The sequence below is a fragment of the Erpetoichthys calabaricus genome, chromosome 1 (genome assembly GCF_900747795.2).
Source record: "Erpetoichthys calabaricus chromosome 1, fErpCal1.3, whole genome shotgun sequence".
NCBI lineage: Eukaryota > Metazoa > Chordata > Cladistia > Polypteriformes > Polypteridae > Erpetoichthys > Erpetoichthys calabaricus.
Window position 1 is genome coordinate 260,331,689 of NC_041394.2, and position 26,766 is coordinate 260,358,454.

Genomic DNA, 26,766 nt, shown 5'->3' on the forward strand with positions numbered 1-26,766 from the left:
TCGGAGGAACGGCCACGTCCTCTTGGGGTGCTGTGATCACTGTGTTTACTATATATATATATATATATATATATATATATATATATATATATATATATATATATATATATATATATATAGTAATATATTTATATTTCAATTATTTTATTATTTTAAGTGTTCATTTCAAAATAATTTGAATATTCATACATTCATTTATTAAATCTCCTTTTTATTGTACAGCTTTTCAGGGAATGTGTCCCAGCCGCAGCAGATTTAAAGAAGCCAACCTTCACAGAGCATATACATTCACACAGGATACATTTATAGTTTCAATCAATTTGGTAGTACATATGTGAATCGAAACCAGAGTTCTCAGAATTAACAGACAAACACTAAACAGAAAGAAATACTGCTCAATATTAATTCAGAGGCAAAGTATTGTGAGTAAGCAAACAGATCCATTCTAACTGATTCATTCAATTCATTTTTTTATTATAGAGTGCCATAGTGGAAAACTCCTAATGCCTAGATTACATTGTAGAAAACAACTTTCCATTAAATATTTTGGGTCTGCTTAAACTTTCTCCTATAGGTTAGCTGCTGTTGTACTGACAAACAGTTTAGGATACTGATTTTCGTGTGTTTTTGTCTTATTATTGTAGTAGGTAATTATGAAGTCATTATACCCCCCTTGTGCTCATTTTATTATTCTTTTCTCTGTTGCTTTGATGCTTGCAACTTTATTCTTGTATGTATTAAACTTGCTTTATAAGTTGCCTTGGATAAAGGTGACTGTTTAAATAATAATAATTATGTTTGTCATGGGGCCTCCAGTATGGAGTTTTCATGTTCTCTCCATGCTGAAGTAGGTTTTTAAATACAGTCCAAAGAAATGTTCTTTGTTGTGTGCAAGCAGTAAGCCTGTCACTCATTGAGTTCAGCTGGAGTACTGCATGGGATCAAAATCTGAGGTTGGCCCAGAAATCTTAGAGTCCTTCACTTATGTCTCCAGTCAGAAAGACCTCAATCAACTGGAGTAAGAATAAAATGTGCCACCAGCCACAATGCTTTCTTTCTTAGAAACACCACTATTAAATGGATTGCATGAATTAGCTCATAGTGTCCCAATTCTCATTGATCTCTTGTCCTAGTATTTTCATGTGTTTCCATCTTACTGTAGGTTGATCAGACAGCTTAATATCATCCATGGAAACGCCCATGACTGTATCAATCCAATTCATGTTTGAGTCCTGTTTTGTTGCTGGGGTAGGCTCCTTTTAGATAACCATAAAAACTTGAGCAAAAGGTGCATAGGTTGATGATGAATTATTTTATCACTCAATACTACACACATGATCATGTGTTCTTGAGATTCAGTTACCTCCAAGATCTCCTAAATGATGCTCCCTCCTCTTACTTCCCATTGAACTATCTGCCCTTCATACCGCTCAGTAATGTATGAGTACAATACTTTATTGAATATCTATGTTTCTGAAAATAATGATCACTGCTCCCAATCATCAGTAAAAACCCCAATTTGCCTGCCTATGAGCAACACTGGAAATATGCATAAACATATGCCATTGCAATTAAATCACCCAGTGAAACAATCAAGAACGCCTATGACCAAATGTATCAAGCGTCTGTGAAAACATTATTTAGCTTCCATCTAGCTTATCATCAGGAATACAGGCCATTCTTTAAAAAAGAACTTCCTGATTTTTGTTTGGCAGCATTACAGAGTTGATACGATATGCTTTGTGTACGGAGCTTAACTTGCATCGCTAGGTGTGGACAGAATTAACTGCCCGTTTTTGCAAAGGACTCATTCAGAGTCTCGTTATTTTTGGCTGGATTAAGAACATTTGATACTAAAACTGATTTGGTTAATTGAAGTGTCCTTGCAGAATGTTTCTGCTGAGTTTTCTTTTCTTCCTTAAAGGGCACCCCAGAGTGCACTATTCGAACAACAAGTTGTATTATGTTTGGGAATCAACCAAGCCATCTTTTTATAAAGGGGGGTCTGCTCACTCAGAATGATCTCCAAAGTTTACTTATAGCCACTCCATAGCTGTCCTGCTGCAAATTCCAACTTTCCTAGCTGCCTATTGGCCATCTAGTTTGTGCATAACTTGGCATCTTAAAAAATTAAAATACCCCTTCATTCATTTCAATTCAGATTTGTGGGAGACAGAACTGATCCTCAGAGCATCAAACACAAGTCAAGAACCATCTTTGAATTAGAAGCCAGTCCATTACAGGGCACAACACTAAATTAAAGAGGTAAAAAGTGAAATGATGCAGTGATGGAAAGAAAGGAGCGTGTAGTGATCATCTGTGAAAAGTGCAAACAACATGATTAGTTATTAGTTTAATGACAGAACTTGATTTTGTGGCAGTACAAAAGTGAGGTCATGAAAAATTGAAGGGTTTAATAACTAGAGATTAGGATTCCTAAAAACCAAAACAAAAAACCCAAATTCATAATCAATCAATTTGCTTCCAAAGAAAAAATTTTAAAAACCCATAAATAATATGCTTTCTTTCGATAACAGACATTTTTTGAGTCTCTCCTTTTGTTGTTGGAAAGGTCCAACACTGCCATCTTTGATGAGATGATGTAATAAAATCAAGAAAAAGACAGAAAAATAAAAAAACAAAATGGCCAAAGACTGCAAATCTTACAAAAGGAAAAGCACAACAGGGAGCTGAAGAACACATTTGCAGAATATGAACTAATACCACAGCAAAATTTGGTGACATGCAGGAGGACTGAATTATGGAAACATGGATATAAGATAAAATGGAAGAAAACACAGAAAAAACTAAAAGCAAGGATATGGAGGGAAAAGAAAGCGGTAAATCTAACACCAGCTATGTGTATTTCTATAAAAAGACATACTTATTGGTCACAGCTCTCTTGTATGAATCAATCTATTATGATTGGTTTCTTTTTAGTGAATCGGTCTCCTAGACGGCCATCATTATTCAACCGGTTTATAAATGATTTCCCTAAAACACAGTTGAGAAGGTTACTTTACAAATGAAATCTGCTGTTCTGTACAGCCTTCAAGAATTTCAGGAGATTGAATCCATTCTCATGAAAGGTATGATCAGGATTTCTCATTTCCAAGGAACTTAGTGCCTTCAACCAGACTCAAGAAAATGGTTTTTAAGTCTTTTCATCTCAACAATGCCGGCACAAAGAGGGAGATAAATGTTGTCATGAATTGCCAACATTTGAACATGAACTTAAACCCCATTTATTTTGGAGTCATTTTGGATTGCCCCTAACATATTATAACATAAGATAAAAGCGTGGAAAGTTGGAACCAGAAAAATAACTGTTCTCCAAACTGGCAGCTTCTTCTGGAGCAGGCCCATCATATGTGACAACATATCCTCTCTAAGGCAGGCCAAGTGCCACCGCAGATGCTGAAAAAGGAAGAACATGGAAAAACTTAAAAATAGTTAATCAAAAAGTCTACTACAATAATTAAAAAATACGAAACAACCACAGCAGAAACACTAAAATAATAATGTTATGCTAAAATAATAAATATACATTCTTGGTTGTAATGCTGGTGAGGCTTCTCTAAAATTAGTAAGCAATTGTTCCAGAATTTGGGTATCTGATAGCTAAGGACTCTGCCATCTAAACTAGTTTTGATTATTTTCTGAATTTTGAGAACGTCTGCATCCCAAGAGAGCATAATTTACTAGAGTACTGGCACTAGTAATTTTATATGACAAGGAGTATTTTAAAGCAAGCTCTAAACGTAATTGGGAGCCATTGAATTGATTTAATCATTGGAGTTACTGTATGTGGTTGTTCATACTTCTTAGTCCTAGTTAGGATTCTTCCTGCTGTTTGTTAAGAGCAGCAAGTGAAAGATTTGAATAGCCTGACCATAAAGCATTACAGTAGTCAATTCTGCTTGAGACAAAGTAATGAGCAATCTTTTTTAAGTACTTCAGCTTAAAAAGCACCTTAATTTTGCCATATTTCTAAGCTGGGGAAAGCACAGAAAGACCTTTAGCTTTGTGTTACCGAAATTCCTGCGCTTTCTAGGTTTTTTATTCTGTGCAATACAGCCAAGGTATTCTCTGATTTTGTGTGTGTATGTATGGTGCTCATGATTACATAACACCAACAATCATTGATCATGTGTAATGTGTAATGTTTCAAATAATAATTGTATTTTATTAAAACAGTTCACAAATGTACTAAATAGCTGGAATGATTTGTATATTCCCTCAGGTAAAATAGTTGTGTCCATCATCAAGCACCAAAATGCATAAACTCTTTTGTTTCAGAAATAAAACACGTGAAGTAACATCAGGGTATGTAAATAAACACACACATCCTTTGAAAATCAGTCAGTCAGTCAGTCAGTCATTTTCCAACTCGCTATATCCTAACACAGTCACAGGGGTCTGCTGGAGCCAATCCCAGCCAACACAGGGCCCAAAGCAGGAACAAATCCCTGGGCAGGGCGCCACCTCACTGCAGCTTTGAATATCATTCAAATATTAATTTTCATCATCTAGTTGACATCCTTATGGGGCATAAAAGCAAAGCATTGGAAGTTACTCCTACACAGAGCTCAGACAAATACACAAACCTCCACAAGCGTGTAGAGGCGACAGAGCAGGTCTGCTCTGGGTAATCTGAGTATCTTTTATTGTAAAAAAACACATACAAAAACATATACATTATTTCGCCTCATTGCCTTAACTGCAAGGAACAGGCTGTCACATAGTGAACATGGATGTCTTGAATGAATGGTGCTTTGTAATAAAAGAGACTCTGCTTCTAAACTGACTGCATTTTATATGAATTGGTCTCCTGCTGCTCCCCTTTATCTTTTTTGGCATATCAGATTACTTCTGCTGTTCTCTTATAGTTTATCACATTTTCTGCTGTTATTTACTGTGCATTCAAAGTTTGGCACAGAAGCACCATGCTTATCGCTGTTGCCTTGAAGCAATAAGGAGCTCAGTTTCATTCTGGGCCTGTGAGTGTGTATATGGATTTACATGTTTTCTTTGTATCCGTGTGGATTTCTGATTATCTCCAAGCTCCAAAGAGATGCAAATTGGACTAACTGATGAGTCCTAAACTGGCCTAGTATGAGTGAGTGTGGGTGTGTGTATGTGATCAATTAATCAATCAATAAGTCCTTTTTAATACATTGCTATTAACAACATGCACCTCATACTTTACTTCACTCACTATGTAAATCATTAGGACCTGCACCCCTGCTTATCCATGCAATTATAGATGGATAGTGTTGAATGATGAGTGGTCACAATTATTGAAAGTTATCAGCAGTTTATTGTGCACCAAAAACATATTTGCACGCACATCTAAACCTTACTTGATGCCGCCCTCCTACTTTCTTAACTACAGTGGTTGTCAAGGTACATAAACAACAAAACATAATCACTATTCTACAGATAGATAGATAGATAGATAGATAGATAGATAGATAGATAGATAGATAGATAGATAGATAGATAGATAGATAGATAGATAGATAGATAGATAGATAGATAGATAGATAGATAGATAGATAGATAGATAGATAGATAGATAGATAGAGTGCATCTGGAAAGTATTCACAGCGCATCACTTTTTCCACATTTTGTTATGTTACAGCCTTATTCCAAAATGGATTAAATTCATTTTTTTCCTCAGAATTCTACACACAACGCTCCATAATAACAATGTGAAAAAAGTTTACTTGAGGTTTTTACAAATTTATTAAAAATAAAAAAAACTGAGAAATCACATGTACATAAGTATTCACAGCCTTTGCTCAATACTTTGTCAATGCACCTTTGGCAGCAATTACAGCCTCAAGTCTTGTTGAATATGATGCCACAAGCTTAGCACACCTATCCTTGGCCAGTTTCGCCCATTCCTCTTTGCAGCACCTCTCAAGCTCCATCAAGTTGGATGGAAAGCGTCGGTGCACAGCCATTTTAAGATCTCTCCAGAGATGTTCAATCGGATTCAAGTCTGGGCTCTGGCTGGGCCACTCAAGGACATTCACAGAGTTGTCCTGAAGCCACTCCTTTGATATCTTGGCTGTGTGCTTAGGGTCGTTGTCCTGCTGAAAGATGAACCGTCGCCCCAGTCTGAGGTCAAGAACGCTCTGGAGCAGGTTTTCATCCAGGATGTCTCTGTACATTGCTGCAGTCATCTTTCCCTTTATCCTGACTAGTCTCCCAGTTCCTGCCGCTGAAAAACACCCCTACAGCATGATGCTTCCACCACCATGTTTCACTGTAGGGATGATTCCAGGTTTCCTCCAAACGTGACGCCTGGCATTTACACCAAAGAGTTCAATCTTTGTCTCATCAGACCAGAGAATTTTCTTTCTCATGGTCTGAGAGTCCTTCAGGTGCCTTTAGGCAAACTCCAGGCGGGCTGCCATGTGCCTTTTACTAAGGAGTGGCTTCCGTCTGGCCACTCTACCATACAGGCCTGATTGGTGGATTGCTGCAGAGATGGTTGTCCTTCTGGAAGGTTCTCCTCTCTCCACAGAGGACCTCTGGAGCTCTGACAGAGTGACCATCGGGTTCTTGGTCACCTTCCTATCTTAGGCCCTTCTCCCCCGATCGCTCAGATTAGATGGCCGGCCAGCTCTAGGAAGAGTCCTAGTGGTTTCGAACTTCTTCCACTTACAGATGATGGAGGCCACTGTGCTCATTGGGACCTTCAAAGCAGCAGAAATTTTTCTGTAACCTTCCCCAGATATGTGCCTCTAGACAATCCTGTCTCGGAGGTCTACAGACAATTCCTTTCACTTCATACTTGGTTTGTGCTCTGACATGAACTGTCAACTGTGGGACCTTATATAGACAGGTGTGTGCCTTTCCAAATCATGTCCAGTCAACTGAATTTACCACAGGTGGACTCCAATTACGCTGCAGAAACATATCAAGGATGATCAGGGGAAACAGGATGCACCTGAGCTCAATTTCGAGCTTCATGGCAAAGGCTGTGAATACTTATGTACATGTGCTTTCTCAATGTTTTTATTTTTAATAAATTTGCAAAACTTTCAAGTAAACTTTTTTAACGTTGTCATTATGGGGTGTTGTGTGTAGAATTCTGAGGAAAAAATGAATGTAATCCATTTAGGAATAAGGCTGTAACATAACAAAAAGTGGAAAAAGTGATGCGCTGTGAATACTTTCCGGATGCACTGTAGATAGATAGATAGATAGATAGATAGATAGATAGATAGATAGATAGATAGATAGATAGATAGATAGATAGATAGATAGATAGATAGATAGATAGATAGATAGATAGATAGATAGATAGATAGATAGATCCTTATTTGTGCCCAGGGTAAAATTTGGCATTTTGCAGAAGCTCTTTGAATAAATAAATGCATAAATAGGTAGATAAGTAAATAATTAAATTTACACAAACACTTTGGTCTGAACTCCAGAATAGCTATAAATTAAAAAGAAAGAAAAGTTTTGACTTGGTAGTCTAAGCACCAGTGAGGCATTATACAGGTGTATTGCTGTTGGTATAAAGGAGACCCAGTCTTGTTTCTGGACACACTTCTGATGAATATTTCGTTGGCTGAAAGTACTCAGTGTTAGTGTGTCAGAGAGAAGATGTGTAGCATGTAGTCTACCATTCATTAAAGATTATTTTTCTACATATTAGGAAGTTTTTCAGAGCTCAAAGAACCAACTTCAATATGCAAAGAACCCATCCCAGAATGAAATGGTGCAATAGTTCCACGAGGAATGACACAACCCAATAAAGAACCATAAAATGCCTTTAAAGAACCTTTATCTCTAATAGTGTACCACACTATCTAGATAGAAAATAGCTGCAATGTAGCAAAGCTGTATTGTTGGGCAGCAACAACTTAGGATTTGAACAACTTAGTTGACGTAGTCAGGTTTTCAACTGATTTGAATTAATCTGTGACATAGACTGTTTGAGATGAGTTTACAGTAAAAGGGAAAACACCAAAGAGCTCTGGGGCTTTCCAGGAAGAAGCAAGAAATATTTTGGCTTCCAAAGTACCAAACCTCAATAATTGATATCAGTGGGAATTAAGAGGTAGCACAGCAATGTTTTAAGATAATGGTGGAGTATTTATGATAAGAAGAGAAGATAAAGATGGACATATTTGAAGCTAAAAAGACTGGAATATACTTGCAGCATAGAACTGTTACTTTTACTATTATTTTTTTACCTAAACATTTGAACTCAGTAGGAAGTGTTAGTAAAGGCAGCAGACCAAAGGCTAAACTAGCAAAAAACAGTAAAATGTGCAGTCTTGCAAGATGGAAAGGCCACGTTCTAATGGTCATTTTCTGGACTTTACACATACATAAAAGTGAACCTCTTTGTGTGTGCATGCCTTGTGCATATGTACTGATATGGTCTGTCAAAATCAAATTGGTGAGCTGAGGGCTAGGGTTGTTCACATTGACCCTGACAAGCTTTAAAGGTCAGCTTTAAGTAGGAAGAAATGAAGAAGAACAAGAAAGGAGGAGAAGAAGGAAGAACAAAGAAGGCCCATAGAGTGTGATGCAGCAATATAACTTTAAGAAACTAAAGGCCACATATATTGGGTGTGTCAGCCAGAATCCATGAAAGCTCCTGAAATAGTCAGGCTGTATGGTGATTTGCTACATCCATTTCTCACCAATTACATGGAAAAACCTAGGATGTCATATCTTTCAGGTTTTCGGCAAATTGAGAAATGATTCACCCCTATAACGATCTCTAGATTTAATTTTTTTCTGAGCTTCACGTACACAATATTGTTTTTTTCATGAATCAACAACACCTGCCATTTAAATCACGCAGTGGCAGCATTTAAATCATGTGATCATAATCTCACGTTTTCATTGGTAGGTGGTCTTTCCTCATTGGTCAGTGCAGTTGCTAGGTTTTGGTCTTGCAGTATGTAAAATACTGTGTACATACAAACTGTCACACACATGCGAGTAGGAGGCAGCTAAAGGGCTTAGAGAATGGTACTGACTTTCTTTCTAAGTTTCCTGCAGACTTTTCCCGGGAAATCCCACCAGGTTCCGGTACCTCAACTTTGAAGATGTCACTTCCTGTTCCGGCCCCGAGGATGACGTCATTTCCCAAGACTCCCTATAAAACCTCACTCCCCTCCTCAGCATTTCAGTTCTGTTTTGGACTCAGTCTTGTAAACCGCTATTGTCTACAATTCTTTAATTTTGCAGCCAGGAACATATTATATGGCTGGCTGCCCCAAACCTTTACCATGTTTAAGCATGTTAAAGACAATAATGACTGATAAAAGATTATTGTCTTTTCCCCTTGCTGGCATTTAAAATTTGCTCAATCCTTCCACCTGGGGTATAAATAAGTAAAGAAAAGATGTCCTCTAATAAGGACAGTGAAGCACAGTAGCAACTAGTTCTGGATGCAGAACGAATCCTTTGGTCCCAAGAGCAAGTATATTGCGGCTGCAGTTGGTGTCTCCTTCCAGGCTATGTGAGTGTAATGATAAGAGGGCAAGAGTTGAGGTGCAATACATTTCCTGAGTCTGCATAACAAAGTTAGAATAGGGTCATCCCAAAAACTTACCAAGATAAAACATGCTCATCCCAGCTCTTAAATCCAAGCATTTAATTGCATATTGTATAGCATGTATAATTTGTATGTAACAAATACAATTTTACTTAACTTAAAACAGTTGTTGGCAGAAGAGATCACATATTGTCACACACAGTAAACACACTCGTCAATGACAGGTGTCACGCATGCATGTCGGAGGACCTCCTGACAGGCTTAGTTGAGATATGTAATAACTCACCAAGACAATAGAAGACACTGCTGCTAATGTTGATAAATCCTTCTTTCCCCATGGAGCTGAGAAGCTGCCCAGTGAGGGCATTTGACCCCGCCCCTTCCAGTCCAGCTGCCATAAAGCCAAGGGCATCCCGGAAACAGGTGTCATTACAGGCTAGAGCAACCCACCGGATGGATCTTTGCTAGGAGCGACTGTAACCCCGAAACACTTTGCATTGTTTGAATCCCGCATAAGGAATACACAACAAAAAGAGTCACTTGTTTTTGATTGATTTTTGTAATAAGTTTAAATCAAAAACAACATATGAAAATGAATTCCTAATTAATTATTTCCTTTACATGCGTCATCTCAAAGACCACACTTTGTCATCACCCGTCATGTAGTCTGAATTGTTGCAAACATGCACTTGACTGGCTAAGAACCTGATTGATCGTTCGAGCTCTGTTTTATAGTACAGGGTTAAAAACAGCCAGAGTCTATTTAAACACTAGTCCATCTCAAAAAATGTATTTACAGCACTGTTAGAAGGGTGATTGGGAAAAACACTTGTTGAACAATGACCTTAGTTATTATATGAATAATTAAGTGTTATCTCATAAACCAAAACCCACAGAAGCTCTAGACCCAACAGGCATACAAAATAAAATGCTATAGCGGTATATTCTTGCTTCAGTGGCATGAGTTGCCAATCTCTACACTAAAAGAAGAAAGAAAAGCTCTTATACTTTTTCTCCATATACATGTTGTTATTTGCTACAAGTATGGGGGGCTTATCACCTAAAGAATTAAATCAAAAACTTGGCCATTCCCCACCAGTCACCAATTATCTGATTAGGATGAAATATGATCTCCTAAATAAATAATACATAAATCCAACCATCCGTCCACTACAAAACTCATTTAATACTACTTTTAGTAAACAACAAAATGAAGGGGTTCTCCCATAACATCCAGAATAAAAAACTTAGAACGAAGAGGTCAATCACAAAATTCTAATAAAGTGTAGATTAAGATTTGGGATACAGGAAACTCCAAAGAACTGTTGTGAAAAACTTGATAAATCCAATTCAGGGTTTCTGATCACTTGATTAGGAACAAGGCAGTAATCAACCCTGGACAATGCAGCAGTTTACTGCAGGACATACTTACTGACACCAGGCCAAATGACCTCAGATACGTCACTTCAGATTGTGGTATGTCCCAGATGGATGGGGACCCTACCCAGCTGGGACGCCTGGATGGTCCCCGTGATGGACAATACCACGAGGGGGCAGCCACCCGGGTCTGCTTATGGGCCACTGGACCAGAGCTGGGACGCTTATCCCTACCGGAGGACGTGGCCGCCCAGACGGTTGTGAAGCACTGGATGGCAGCACTTCTGCCACACCAGGAAGTGTTGCTGGAGGAATTCCCGGGGCACCTGGAGTGCTTCCAGGGGCTCTCTTGACACTTCCACCACACCAGGAAGTGCCATCAGGGGGATCACCTGTAGCTCATCCGGGTCAGCATAAAAGGGACCGCCTCCCTCCAGAAACTGCGCCAGAGTTGGGAGGAAGGAGACGAAGCTTGTGAGGAGGGGAGTGGAGGTCAAAGGAAAAGAAGAAGAGAAAGAGAAAGAGAGAGAGAAGAAAGAGTGTTGGAGGAAGGCATTGTGGTGCTCAAAGGAAAATAAAGGAGTGTTTTGGACATTCTGGTGTCTGTCTGTCTGTGTCCGGGGGTATGCTTTCCACAGGTAATAACCCTACACGGTCACTGGTCCAGATTTCAAACTCATCTCCTCAATGTTATGAGGCACTAGCACTAACCACTGCACCACTCATCCCCAGTCACAACACTCTAAAGGTCTAAAGGATAGCAAACCATTGGAACCTACACAAGGCCATTTCCCAGCCATGAAAATCTAATTTTCCTGTCTGTTCTGGTTCACTCTTGGATACATTTACTGCATAGGAGTTGTTTTTTTTTATTCTTTCCAATTGGCTCAGGTCCTCTTAAGTATTCAGGAGCACCATAATAACCATTATATATTATTAGATGAGAGCTGATCATGAGCAATCCCTCGGTAGCTGTCTGGACACGGTGTTTACTCTGCAATTTATTAAGATACAGTTTCAGTTTCTGGTCCTGAGATTATTTAATAGTCGTATTTGCCATCTGTTTTACTGAAGAGGAAACATTGGGAGAACATATGTAATGACCACTATGTGTGTGTATGCACCAATAAGAAAGCAGGTTAGAAAACTATTAATATGCAGGGGAGAAATGGCCAACATGTACAACTTGCAATCTGGACGGTATACCTAAGGTGACTATGTATTCCGGCACATTTTCATCAGACAAATTCTCAGCTCACACATTACATCCCTTCTGTTTTCCTTTCAGCTTTAGTTGGCTTTCAAACATTTCCCTTTGCTCTGCTTACTTTATTAGCAGAGTTTGTTTTTGCAGGCTGTATTGTAGCTAATGCACTGTACATTCCTTAACAAGTTGGAATAATGAAGAAAAAAATGAGTCAGTCAGAGGAAAAAGAAAAAGTGGTGTGGCTTAGCAAAGGCCCAGCTAACCTGCTGGGTTAATGTGTACCTAGGCCCCAAAGCAAACTTTGCAGAGCTCTGTTTTATAAAAGGGTGGTGCCTAGCAAGATGTCTGAGGGACTTTATACTTTGTTTTTAATCTGTTGGAAGCCTAAAAAACAACATGAAGCATGGATATCATAACTTAGTGAAATCTTTATTATACAGGCTGTGCTGCAGGCCTCTGATGTTAACGTTAGCGACAGCAATGGTAAACGCTGTGATCGGGATGATACAGTTGACTGTGATTTCCTATTCTGGCGGTTTTGATGTGGAACCCACCGATTGCAATCATATCATTTCCTCCCTACTCCTGCCTCTCTAGATCAAGATCAAATAAAATCCGCCAGCCAATATGAAGTTCTTGTTCATCTTGACCAGACTAGCCTCTGCATCTGATGACCAGAGCCTGATTTAATTAATGTGGGAATCATCATCTGCACCTTCGGCACAGAGCAAATCATACACCAGACCTGGCTAGAATTAAATATGTTTGGAAGTGTTTTGCAAAATCAAAGCATTTTTACCTCTTTTGCTATTCAAATGCAAAGTAGCCTGTACCTTTTAAGCTCTTTTATGTTTTCTCATTTGCAGACTCATTTGAAAATGTTGAAATGCTGCAAGGCCTGGGTTTATGAAATCTGTGTTTAAGTATAAAGAAAAGGACAAAAAAGGATTCTATTGAACTACAGCAAAATTTAATGAAATATCAGACTAAACGTTTATGCTCTGTATTTAAGATGGAACAAATTACACTGTGGGATTAACATGCATAGGTGACAATGGACTTAAATGAATGGAACAATTAATCTTTGACATAGTAGTAGAAGTACATTTTAATGTTGCATGATTAACTCTGATTGGCTCCAAGGGTCCAGCATCCCAGCCAAGAGGCTGTACGAGTTATCCTGTTCTCAGTGTCCACAGGCTATAAGAGTTTTCCCATTCTCAGAGTCTGTGGGAGATTTTCTCTGGCTAGCCTCATGTGGGTGTGTGCATGAATGGACTCTGCAATGCACTGGCATCCTAACCTTACTGCTCATGCTACTGTCCTGCCATGACTCTGAATTGGATTAAATGGGTTTCAAAATGTTATGCCGTGTTATGATTTATTCTGGTATCTACTCTCTGGGGAAATTAAACATAATGCTTAGCAACAGCAAAACAACGACAAAGGCACCATGGAACAGTTTTGTTTTTGTCTTCAGTCATTTACAGTAGGACAGCAGTTAGCACTGCAGCCAAACAGCTCCAGAAGGCTGGGCTTCCATCCTGGCCTGGTCATGCCTGTGTAGAATATTTGTAAGTTTTGCCTTTGTATGCAAACCATTTTTGTTTAAAGATGTACAGATTAGAGTAATTCACAACACTAAATTGGCCCCATGCTTGGAAATGAGTGCTGTGATGAGTTGACATCCCATTCAGGAATGGTTCTTGCCTTGCTCCCAATGCTGCAAGGATAGGCTCCAGCCCATCACAAGTTTGAACTAGTTTAAATGTGTTTGAATATTGGACCATTAGAATAAATTTGATGAGAACAGGCCATTTAGCCCAACAAATAACCTCTTAAAATAAAAATATTCCTTTCTTATTGCCGCTTATATTTGGACAGGGGTCTGAAACAGAAATCATCACGTAAGTCAGAAATGTGTGATTTAAATGAAGGATGATCAAACAGGAGTACGGTGTTGACAAAGAAATGCTAATAATCAAGGGAACAGTAAAAATTTCTACAGGGTCAGCAAGTCATTCTGGTCGCCAGAAGCTAATAATTGATGATTCTTATGTCTCTGCTTCCCAACAATTCTACACCACCTAATTTCTCTGAAGTGACACAGAGTCAAGTTTTGAAGATCCCTAAATTTCTCCTGTCTACCACACTACTTGGTAGTTTATTCCATGTGTCTACAGTTCTCTGTGGGAAGAGAAACTTTCGAAAGCTGCTCTTAACAAATCTCCATCTGCATCCCACGATTTTTATCAAAAGCTTCATTTTACAGTAACAGTAGAGATTGACTGTACTGATTCATTTCATAATTTTTAAAGATTTAATTCTTTCATTTCTTACTTTCCACTTATTTAAACTGAAAAGGTTAATCTACTTCAATCTCTCCTCATAACTCACTCCTCTAATTCCTTGAATCAGCCTAGCTCCTCTTCTCTGGACTTTTTCCAGACACACAGTTGTACAGTTTAGATACCCCTAGTGCATTATTTAACTTAAGCATAACCTCCCATGACTTATATTCCGCACATTGCACATTGTGATATATAACTTACCATCCTATTAGCTTTCTTGATGTCTTCTGCACATTAGCTTGATGTAGAGAGTGAAGAGTCTACTATGACTCCTATGGTCCTTCTCATAAAGTGAACTTTTAAATTTCCAACCTCCCACGTTTAATCAAATCTAATACTTCCATTTTAAACTGTGTGCATAACACTATACATTTCCTTTTATTAAATTTCATCTGCCACAGTTTGCCCACATATGAATTCTGTCTAGGTCGCTCTGTAATTTTTCAGGTGATTCTCCATTATCTGCTTTTTCACGTATAGAATTAACCAGCTTTTTGTTTATAATCTGATCTATATCATTTATATATATATATATATATATATATATATATATATATATATATATATATATATATATATATATATATATATATATATATATATATATATTACTATTAACAGTAGTCCCAGCACTGATCCCTGAGGGACACCACTTTTAACATCACCTAATTATCACCATTCCTGAGCCAATTCTCTACCCACATATGCACTGCGTCTTGAACTGCTAGTTGTCTTTCTTTTACTGTTGGCATCATGTGTGGCACCTTAGCAAAAGCCTCCTGAAAATCAAAATAAATAATACTAAATCCATCCTCTATTATCCAACCTGCTATATCCTAACTACAGGGTCACAGGGGTCTGCTGGAGCCAATCCCAGCCAACACAGGGCGCAAGGCAGGAAACAAACCCTGGGCAGGGTGCCAGCCCACCACAGATAATACTTTATGCACTTCTCTAATATACATGTTTGCATTACCTCCTCTTAGAATTCCAGCAACCTCACTGTCTGAACCAATGTTGGCTGCTCACTAATAAACTGTTTTTATCATTTACCACTCCATCTTTTTCAAAGTAATTGTTCCCGTTAAGTTACACATAGTGTGTGTTCAGCACTCTGGAGTAAAAAATGCAAAATGGACAGACAAAGGACAATTTGGTATTCCTTCCAATAAGCTTTTTAGGAACACAGTCTGGATGGGAGGACAGTAGAGTTCATGAAGGACAGAGGGTTTATTTTAGATTGTGTCAGTCTTCTGGGATGACAGACATCAATGGTAGCATGATGCTGCAATGTGTCAGAAGACAGAATCCTGCTGTGGGACTGCAGTCTTCCTAGACTGCAGTATTGTAATGAATGCCTGGTGCTGTTAGATGGTCTCCTGGCTTTAGCACTATGACTTTGGTGACTTCAGGGTTATGCAATAATGATATTGTTATTCTAGGTCATTCCTTCAAACATTCATTTAGACACTATAGAGGCAGTAGATATAGAAGGCAATGAGGTAGAAAAGACCAGAATACAAGCTGAAAATTTGAAGGAGAACTACAGAAAAGTCAATGAGGAGCGGCAGTATTGTTAACAACCCTGCCATAGCAGTGCATAGCATGTGAAGTACTCTTCATTATTCCTGACCATCCTATCTTTAATGCTTTAATAAATAATTTTAGTCTGAATCTGGACTCATCTGGTAGTTGGCCCTGGACAGCCCGAGAGCCTGGACTTCACAATGACTCAGTGAGACAGTAACAGTAAAGGGGAAAAATCATTGACCACCCAACGCTAAAGCAGCCCTTTCTTATAACGTGATTCATAAATATATAGTGATAAAGTAGCCCATTTTCTTCAGCAAGAATACATGTTAAGAAGACAAAGATCATAAGAAATAGTTGATAAACTGAACCACAAATGAGCAATAAACAAAGGATAACTACTGAAGAAACAGACAACAAGCTAAACCCCATTACATCTCGGGCCTTGTCAGTGTGCTGGGGTGCCTTGCATATCTGCCCACATCAGAAATTCCAAATCCACATCACTCTCCCTTCTCACCTGTTGTCTCGCTTTCTCTCTCCCCCTCTCTCTCTGTCTCTGCCACCTGCTAGTAAATGTTTGCCTCAGTTCTACTTTTGGCAAGCCTGATTGGGCTTTATAAAAGATGCAATGAGAAAGAACTTGTTCAAATAAAGACATTCACTTCCTATTGCCACTTATATCTAGACCAGGATCTAAAATACAAATCATCACATAGGCCAAAAATGTGTGATGTAAATGAAGAGTAAAAGTTACATCTCCTCCTGGTGAAACAGGAGAGCAGTGTGGACAAATAAATGCTAGTAATCAGGGAACAGTAAAAATTTCTACATGGTCAGCAAATCATTCTGGTGATCAGTGACTGGGAAACAAATTAACTGACAATGCTGATGTTTCTGCTGCTTTTAAGTATTCTTACTTAACTGGAACTAATGAGAAACACCTCCAGCTATTCAAGGGGCCTTTTCTGTCTGTTTAGAACTTTTCATTTTCTACTCGCAAGTCTTAGTGAATTCACACAGATGACCAGCAGATGGCAATAACCCCCTCATAAGTCTAATGAACTAGTTTTAGTGTCATATGCAGTTTTTGTGTTTCAAGTACACACAGTCATCTTGTATGTGTATTCAAATAACTTATAGCATGCATTCTATCGAATAATCCTCTAAGTTAAGTTAATTTGCTTTACATTGAATAAGAGAGGACAGATATTTCACAATGTGCTTTTTTCTCCCATTAGCTAGGCACTGGACCGCATCCAACTCGCCGCTTGACTCTACAGTTCAGGATATGCGACATACCACCTAAAGCAGTTAGTGCCTGCCAGTATCTCCAAGTATTATAAAAGAACTTTAAACTTGAACGTGAACTTGGCCGAATTGTACACATAAGAGTTGGGTATGACATATGTACACATTAATGATGGGTTTTTGTGGCGCTTTACCTACAAAATATTATTTTAAGATGATCAGGACGATGTTAGGCAGCCTACACTGTGTTCATAGTTGAAAGCTGTTACTTCACTCTACGAATAATAAAGAAAAGCGACTCTCCGATCTTATCACCAAATTACTGAGGGTGCTCAACCGGAGCACGACCGGTAATAAAGCAAACCTTCTGGGAACTGACAATGAGTGTATTGCTGTAGTTATTGTAAAGAATAGAAAGGAACAATGCTGAAAATACTAGGGGGCTACAGAGCTGTCATCGCTTTCCAAGTAGCCGCAGCTGACCTTTAGAGAAGTTTCCATTTATACCGTTACATTTCTTTTTAGTTTAGTCAGCTAAGGGTTTTCTTTTATAATCTAAGGGTACCGGGGCGTACATTAAATTTCTGAAACAAATGTCAATATAGCTAAACGAATTACACATTTAACATGGCTTCATTTACACTCTTCTAGGTTTTTACGGTTGCAGTTTAAATATTTAGGTGCTTATGTCTTCTCTGTAAGAAATATTACCACTCCCAAGATATCACATAGTAAGTTCCCTACGGTGGTACACATAAGTGCATGATTACACGAATTGTACAGTCCACGACGATGAAAGTTAAATAACTTTGTGGCATTGCGCTAATGTTTACTTATTGAGCAATGAATGAACTTCATCTGCCTGCTGTTTGTATTGACTTAATTTTTAAAAAACGCGTATTTTTAGAAATAGATAGATAGATAGATAGATAGATAGATAGATAGATAGATAGATAGATAGATAGATAGATAGATAGATAGATAGATAGATAGATAGATAGATAGATAGATAGATAGATACTTTAACTTCTGTCTTTTTTTTACCATTCCTATGAAGTAAATTGAGCGGCACGGTGGCGCTGTGCTGAGCGTTGCTGTCAGCTCATGTCCTGGTCCATGTGAAGTTTTCCGTGCCAGTTTTGTTTCCTGCTACATTTCTCATGTACCCCACTGCTACCCTGCACAGGAAAGAGTATCCAAAAAATGACATCAATGTAAATAGATTTGCAATGGCTAATGATGGATAAAATATTGTTCTTAATTCAATCCGAGTTATTTTAATATTGTACTGCAATCGAACGTTACTGTGATCATATTTGCTGTGGAAAACATCTTCACACTTAAAATCAATGGTGTCAAAGTGATTATTCAAAACAGTGCCAGAAAGGAACCGTTTTTGGTTGTCAAAAGAACCATGATGAAGGTTTCAGAAAGAACCTTTCATTTAGATCTCTGACATGTTAAAAAAAAAATATGAAGAGATGGTAACCCATTTGTGAAATGCCAGTGAGCTCTTGATTTTAACAGGACCCTTGCTTCATAAAATCACCGTGTAAGTTTAGGTTTTCTTGAAGTTTCGTGTATAGTCTACAATGAATTAAAGATGTCTGTTTTGTCCACATATTAGGAACCTTTTCAAAGTCCAAAAAGCGAAACGCATAAGCAAAGAACCCTTCCCAGAGTGAAATGGTTATTTGTTAGATAATGACTCTACAACCAAACAATCCAGGGAAATGCCATTTTAATACTAGGATTTTAAGAGCGTTAAGTTGTTGCGTGCAAGTGATAACATCATACGATAGTTTTATATAAAACCATACATAAATTCAGGGCTGAAAGATTATTAGCTGTTCAAATACTGTATAGGTGAATTACTTATACAAAGCAGAGTTAGGATAAATGTGGAAAGGAACAAAACAGTCTCATTTATCTGGTTTGTTATTAAAATAAAGAAGGGTGCGCTGGCCGTATATTACCTGAATGAAAAGCCCTCAATTGCTGTTGTTGAGTACATATATATATATAAGTTCATCATTTTCTAACGGTATTATGTTCCTTTCCATTACGCGAAAAACCTCTACTAGTTTGGAAAAATATGGTTCTTTTTTTTCTTTTTCTTCAGGAGTGGTTCTTTTCAATTATTTTACAAGTCACAACGTTTCACTTTCAAAAGTTCTTAATAACTTTGAAAGTATTCCCTGCTGGACAGATGACCCCCGAGAGGAGGACTCTCTTCTCTTCTCACTCACTCCTCCCCGACAGACGCGCGAGTACGCCTATTCCCGCATTCGCTGCCCATGATGAACCCCGCAAGCTCCAACCTGCACGCGCGCACCTGACGCCCCTGGCTTTGACTTCGAGTCCCGCCAGTATGGACTACATCTTAACTTGACAGACGACGGGATCTCGGTGGCTAGGCAGCGTTACAAAGACACGTGAGCGGCTGCCGGAGACGCTGCTTGCTCCCCACCGCTGGGTTTGCAAGCCACTACGGACTGTAGTGTGAGGCTTAAGAGTAGAAAGAAAGAAAGGAAGGAAATAAGAAAAGAAGGGACCGGGTATTGGAAACGGACGTGTGTGTGTGTGTTTTTTTAAGGTAACGGGAAGAGCACACGGCTACGGTGTGACTGGCTATGCGTGAACTGAAAAGTTCTGTTCAATTGAAAGAGCAGAAGGCACGCCGCGTCTCTGGAGCGTGAAACAAAAGCCATGCAGTCCTGCCCTTGAGACAAAGCCTAGACAAAGCAATCCTAACGATCTGCCTAACAGGTAAAGAACATTTTTCTACTTTTTCTTACTTATTAGCTGGAAAGATTTTCAGAGATATTAAAATGATTGAATCGGTGTTGTTTCATAAATCTCCCTTATCCCATTGTTACAGCATCTTATTGTCAAAAGGCAGCGCATCTTTTGAATGATGCAAAACTAATAAGGTAGGTTTGAGTTTTGATTGGGATTTAGGACGTTACTAGGATTAAACCACACGAGTGCGTAACGGAGGTTGTTGACGGGAAATAAGAAAACTCCGCGAAACAGGTGCTGAGTTGTGTATCGGTATGAAAAACACTACGGCATTGAAGCGGAGAGGCGAAGTGGTACACACTTTAGATACTTGCAGACGCCAGCCCGAGTCTGTTGTGTGCGTGATCATTATTATAAAATACATTTATGACTTGTTCACAGCAGCCTCCGTTTTATATAGCTCCGTTCGCCAGGACGCTCTGAAGGCATCCAACAGCCTATGTTTTATATAGCACCAATGCCTGGACTCAGTGCTACGGAAGCGAATGGCCAAGTAATCAATAAAGCCAAGCGTGGAGTTTGTTATTCTGATCGGTTTGTTGTGTGCCCGAGTGTGTACCGGCATCTCGACCAGGGTTACTGGAGCTCTATAAAGTTGTCCAGAGAATGACGTGATCTTCAACCGTGTATAGCGTCTTAGGCGCTCGATTCGAATGTAGCCATGTCCACTTTAAGTGGGCACTGCTGTTAAACAGTTTCGGAGGTTTCAGCAAACATCCACAAGCAATGTTCAGTTGTTAATTCAATAAATGCATGATTACCTGAATGATATGCTAAGTAACGTCACTCTTAAGAAGTACGACACAGGAATCCCATGCATTTTTTTTGCTTTATTGCTATCCTGCTCAGGCAACTTTATACATAGAGATCCAATTCCCTGAGTGAAATTTTTTATAACGTCTTTCGAAGTGAGCCCTGGCTAGACACACATCTTTAACATGATTAACATTCAAATAAGTGGTGGAATCGTGAATTGTCGAGAGTCAAAATAAGCCAGGTGGCAATTCTTATAATGAACTTGGTGAACTTGGTAAGAAGTGATCAAGTATGGAACAAAACACGAACTCTGTCTGGTTTATTAAAATAAATATTTGCAGTTGTTCTTGAAATCGAGTATACTGCCTTCTTGTCAAATGTCTGTGGCGAACATTTAACACTCAGAAGACGTCTCATACGATTCATTGAATACCTTCCTTGCGTCTTATACGACTGTTTGGACCTTGTTGACATATTATGTCCACAAAATCGTACTTTGATCAGCGAGTCACCAGCAGTAAAGCGTAACATCTCCTGGGAGGAAAACATCGGCACCCGTTTATGAATCACGCTAGCTGGTTGGCTGTCAGTTTTGTAAAGTTCTGGTAACTTTTTAATTAATTAAGATATCCATCCAGCCATGCATTATCCAATCCGCTATATCCTAACTACAGGGTCACGGGGGTCTGCTGGAGACAATCCCAGCCAACACCGTGTGTAAGGTAGGAAACAAACCCCAGGCAGGGCGCCAGCCCACTGCAGTAAATTAAGATATTGACCTTTTTAATGTAGAATTTTAGGTATAAATCTTCCATCATTAGAACCGAGTGATCCAATCCTGGGCATAGTATATTGGCAGGACCCAGTTTTGGGAATATTATAATCAGGCAGGGTGCCCATCCACTACATGCACACCCACACTTCACAGGACCAGTTTAGCTACATGGTAAACTGAACACCCATTTGTTAGAATGTGGTATTACTCAGAGCAAAAATCAAGTCACAGAGAGAACATGCAGACCCTACACAGCCAAATGGTCATTTAATTATATATGTGCTTTAAGTGTTAATTTGACACTTGTAGTTTTACTGTCTGAGTCAGGGTTATAATTGCCAAGAAGAATGGACAAATTTTGATTACTAGTGACCAGCACTTCAGATTTCACAAGGACCTCTACTGTTTACCCATTTTATTAAATGACATATCCTGATTCAGTACGTTCCATATAATTATTTTAAGTATGGAAATAAGATAATTTCAACAGAAAATATAAGTGCTATTAAATTCTATACAGCACTATACTTTTGTGGTTGATTGAATTTCCAAATGATTTCACCAATCAGCTCTCTGTGTGCCTCCTTTTTGGAGAATAGCGGTTATACATTAGACTGGTCAGTGAGATCCTGGAAGACTAATACGTCTGATCAGTAATGAGAGGATAGGACTGGGTGCAAAGTTATATTTTTGGGTGTTCAGACTGGTCTGCATAGAAGCACTGTATATTGTAAATTCAGTTCATGCATTCCACATTATAAGGACTCACTTATTAATAATTCCCTAAAATGTATTTCCTATGAAGCGTTAATATGTTTGTGCCATACAAGGCCTTTATGGTTAATTCACATTTTACAGTAATGTTACTTTTGTTTGGAGCTATTGTCTGAACCTGCTTTATCAACAAGTTCATGGGTAATTGAGAAGTTTCCCTTGATAGTAATGGATAAGAGGCAGAAATCATCCCTGAATGGAATATATAGTACACTGCAAGCCTTGTTTGCTCACACTGGACAAATTAAAACTTTCTGCTTCTCTTCCTAGCATAGCCACAAGTCTTTAGAGTGTGGAAGGAACACTGAATGAAAAAGGCAGAACATGCCAAATCCACATAGAAGCCATGATGACTTAGCAGTTGAAAGAGGGATCTATATAATTTATTTACTGGGGCTGTCTACAAGTATGCTGCATTATATTCTGACAGAATTCAGCATTGTGCATGAAAAAAAAACACAAACTAATGCATCTATCTGAATGACTTCTGGTATGTCTTTAACACACTTTTCAACCATAGACAAAATTCTGCCTCTAATGATACCTTACCTGATATTTTCAGACAGATTGGAGCCTTTTACTTTGGCTGTGCTTGTGGAACAAAAGGTTGTTTGTTCAGAGACACATCTGCTTATCTTTTTAAGATTCCTTTTGGATCTCTGTTGGCTTTCATTCTAAAGTTGCATCACCTCCAGTTGTTTTGGGGCACTAGAAGGCGTTTCCTGCTTTGTGACAAACAGGGTCAAGTTGGATATAAATATGTGAGGTTGTCATAATTTTTAATTCTGAGCCTTTCATTGTTAATTTAATTTATGACATTTATTCCCCGGCAAGAGGTCTAAACTTAGCTTTGTGGCTGCTGCATATTATGTGCCGAACAATGTATGTAGTGATTCAGACTTCTGGTTACACTGCAGTACAAATGAGAGGGAACCACAGCAAAGGTGGCTGCCTAAGAAAAACAGCTTCATGCATTTATGACTACGGCTGACTCCACTCTTTCCAGCCTACATTGTGCCATTGATCTTAGTTTGACCAGTTTAATGTTTGTGGTTGTGCATGCTTAAGAATGAAAATAATGAAAGTTTAAACGTGTTTTTTCTTTTGACTTAACGCCATGTTTGTCTCAGTTTATTTCAGTAAGTAGTTACAAAAGCAAGTGAGGGACACAGTGCGTGACTCAGACTGAAGTCAATGTTTGACTTTTATTTTAATTTTATCTTCATCCTTATGGGTGGATAATGTAGCTAGTCAGCTGATATACCTAGTGTGCAAAAGTAGGAGTGGTGTTTAGCAAATTAAGTTGAAACTGATGGTTGTTTCTTACTTTCTGATAACTAAGGATATAGTGCAAGTGAGCTGTACTAAGCTCCATTTCCAGTTAGTTACTATGGCTTTATAATACAAGAGGAACATTTATTTAAATTCTTAAGGAAACAACGCTAAAGCCTAAGTAATCTCTTGTCATTTGCTCCTTCCATTAAAAGTTTTTGCAATATTTTGTTAAAATGTCTATTTCAAAAATTATCCGAATTTCTTATATTAAGTAATATGGCACTGCCGCTCCACAGCCCCAGAGCTCCAGGTTCAAATTCCAGCCCAGTCATTTCATGTATGGAGTTTGCATATCTTTTCTGTTTTTACATGTTTTTTTCTCTAGGTGCTCCAATTTTCTTTGCACACTATAAAGACATGCAAGTTATGCTCATTTGTAGCACTAAAGTTGTCTGATGTGAATTAGTCTGGTACTCCGCAGTGGGCTAATACCCTTCCAGGAACGCTTGATGGTTTGTGCCATCTGCTCCTTGGAATGACTTTCTCTCACCCATTATACTTAATTGCATTACAAGAGCTAAATAATGGATGGGTGTATTAACACATGAATTCTTGAATATGCAAGCTTTTAACATAAGGCACTCATAATATTTTTAAATATTTTGCCAACCTTCTTTAAAAACAAACATTTGATTTACAAAGATGTCAAAACATTTTCCCATAAGTGAAAAAAAATCCCATAAAATCAATAAAGTGCATTTTTGATTGATATAGTTGGCAGTCATCGTTCACCTATTTTCTGCTGTTGAATTTCCAATCCCTTTAAGCCTCCTTATGTTTTAATCTTTATCTCTGTGGGATTTGCAGTGTGTGCATGTAAATTAGATATACAAAGCGTAATCTAATATTTGTGAATTCGTAGTATGATGCATGGATAAGGCAAAATCCTATTTAATTTGATTATTAAGCAGTGCTTGAAGTAGGCTGGTACTCACCGGTTCACAGTACCAACACCTCTTCCAATTTCAACATAGAACACCTTTTCTCAGCTTCTCAGCTTTCTTATCTTCTCTTTAATTTTCACAAAAGAACTGATTTTTGATGGACTGTCACTACATTATGATGACATAACAATCTAAGCATTTAAGTTTCGTTATATTGGCACCTCTTCAGAACTCTTCAGTCTCCAACCCGCACTTCGATTAACTGTCTGTTACTGTATTATAAGGATATGTGTTTTATCACACAGATACCTTTTCTTAGCCTACCAGTGAATACTGGCTGCTATTTAGGAATCTTCACTGGGGAAAAACTTTAATCGACTGTCATTGCACCTCTATGATCTACATTTCACCATACCAGCACGTTTTCATAGTGTATCAGTGAGTATAGTACCTCTTCATGAATCTTCAAGAGGGACGTTATGCCCCACCAATGTGATTTTTAAAATGTCCCAATTATTATAAATAATTTTTTGAGGGAGGTATATATATATATATATATATATATATATATATATATATATATATATATATATATATATATATATGTGTGTGTGTGTGTGTGTGTGTGCGTGTGTGTGTGTGTGTGTGTGTGTGTGCGCATGTGTGTGTATAGATCTATCTATCTATCTTACATTATTTTAAAGTAAGATAGATAGATAGATATATAGATCAAAAAGCCAAATGTACCACGGTACTCCAGACAACATACAGTACCAGAGGTATTTTTACTTCTAACTAGAAAATATTTTTATTCATCCATTTTCTACTTCTACATGTCAAGAGAAGGGCCATGGAGAAGCTGCAGCCTATCCCAGCAAGCTTCAGGCACAATGTAGGAACAATGGACACGGTGCCAGCTCATTGCAGGCTGAGCTCACTCACACACACACACACACACACACACACACACACACACACGCACACACATACACACACACACAAACACAGACATCAGGCATCAAATTAGCATTAGCAGTCCATCTGTCCTGCCTGTCTTTGGTCCGTGAGAGGAAGCCAAAGCACCCAGAAGAAACCCAGGTGGGCATGGGGAGAAAATAAAAGCTATACTCAGTGAGCACCCAGGACTTGAATCCCATTCTCCTTGTTGTAAGGCATCAGCGCTACAACTACCCCACCATATCACTCAGCATTTTAATTTCTTAATTTTAATAATGCTCTGGACAATTATTTATTGATGTATTTAGTTTACTTTTTAACCTTGAGTATAGTTTTTATATGCTGTTGTAACACTGTAGTTTCCTCTTGAAATAAGTACATTCCTCTAGAAATAAATAAATTATCTATTTGTATATTTTGCATACATATATTTAGATACAAACATAGAAAATGTTGATATGCTATACATATATCCTTCTGTTAACATTTACAGTTTGGAGAGACTGAGGTGAAAGACAGAAACCAAACCTGGACTGGGCACAGAACACATACATACACTTACTATCAAACATATTATGTTTGTCAGCCTAAAGGAATTTAAAAGAAATTTAATTTCATTGTTGACATTTGTTGGATCTGTTTTGAAGACTTTTCAGCAATACTCTTAGTGCACCATATGTTTTAACAAACACCATTTATTTAAAATCTTCTTTGGTGATCCTTCAGTGCACAATTCCATTATTTACATTATTTTTTTAGAACTAGAACACACACAGGTTAAGTGACTTCTTCAGGGTTACGTGGCTAGTAAGAAGGCAAGGATTGAACTATAGGCCACTTCCTAAGCCATACTGCCACCTAAATAGACCTGTGTGCATTAGTACATTATTTATCAGTCTTTCTGCCACCTACTTGTCACATTACAGTTTCTCTCTCACAATTGCAGTGATGTAATCTAGTAATAAATACTGTACCTTTATTGTCATGGGAGTGAAACTGATGAAGTTTTGTATCCCAGGCTGAATGTGTCTCATCACGTGTAAAAGGACTTATTTATTTAACAATGGTGTACCGGCAGACGCCACCTCTGAGCTTGGATTTTGCAAGATTTCAATATATGTATACAACAGAGAAGAGTGGACTCATTGTAAACATCAAGCAACTAAATTTTGGGCTTGATCAAGTGTTTGTATAACACCTAGAAAATGAATAACAAGATGTACAATCTT

General features: G+C 38.3%; 2 protein-coding genes and 1 long non-coding RNA gene across 3 annotated transcripts in view; 2 read left to right on the forward strand and 1 right to left on the reverse strand.

Moving 5' to 3' along the window:
* Positions 1-26,766, forward strand: part of cav2 (caveolin 2) — a 516,729-nt gene that overhangs the window by 98,159 nt on the left and 391,804 nt on the right. The window lies entirely within an intron of this gene.
* On the reverse strand, positions 247-19,475 carry LOC114661306 (uncharacterized). The gene is made up of 3 exons (XR_003717820.2): positions 19,231-19,475; positions 18,299-18,432; positions 247-3,417 (listed from the first exon to the last, which is right to left on the reverse strand). It is a non-coding gene; the product is annotated as an uncharacterized LOC114661306 (long non-coding RNA).
* The window catches only part of met (MET proto-oncogene, receptor tyrosine kinase), a 206,386-nt gene continuing 199,180 nt past the window's right edge, over positions 19,561-26,766 (forward strand). The window contains exon 1 of the mRNA XM_028814530.2: positions 19,561-20,023. The gene's annotated coding sequence lies outside the window, so the exon portion shown is untranslated. The remainder of the gene's footprint in view (positions 20,024-26,766) is intronic.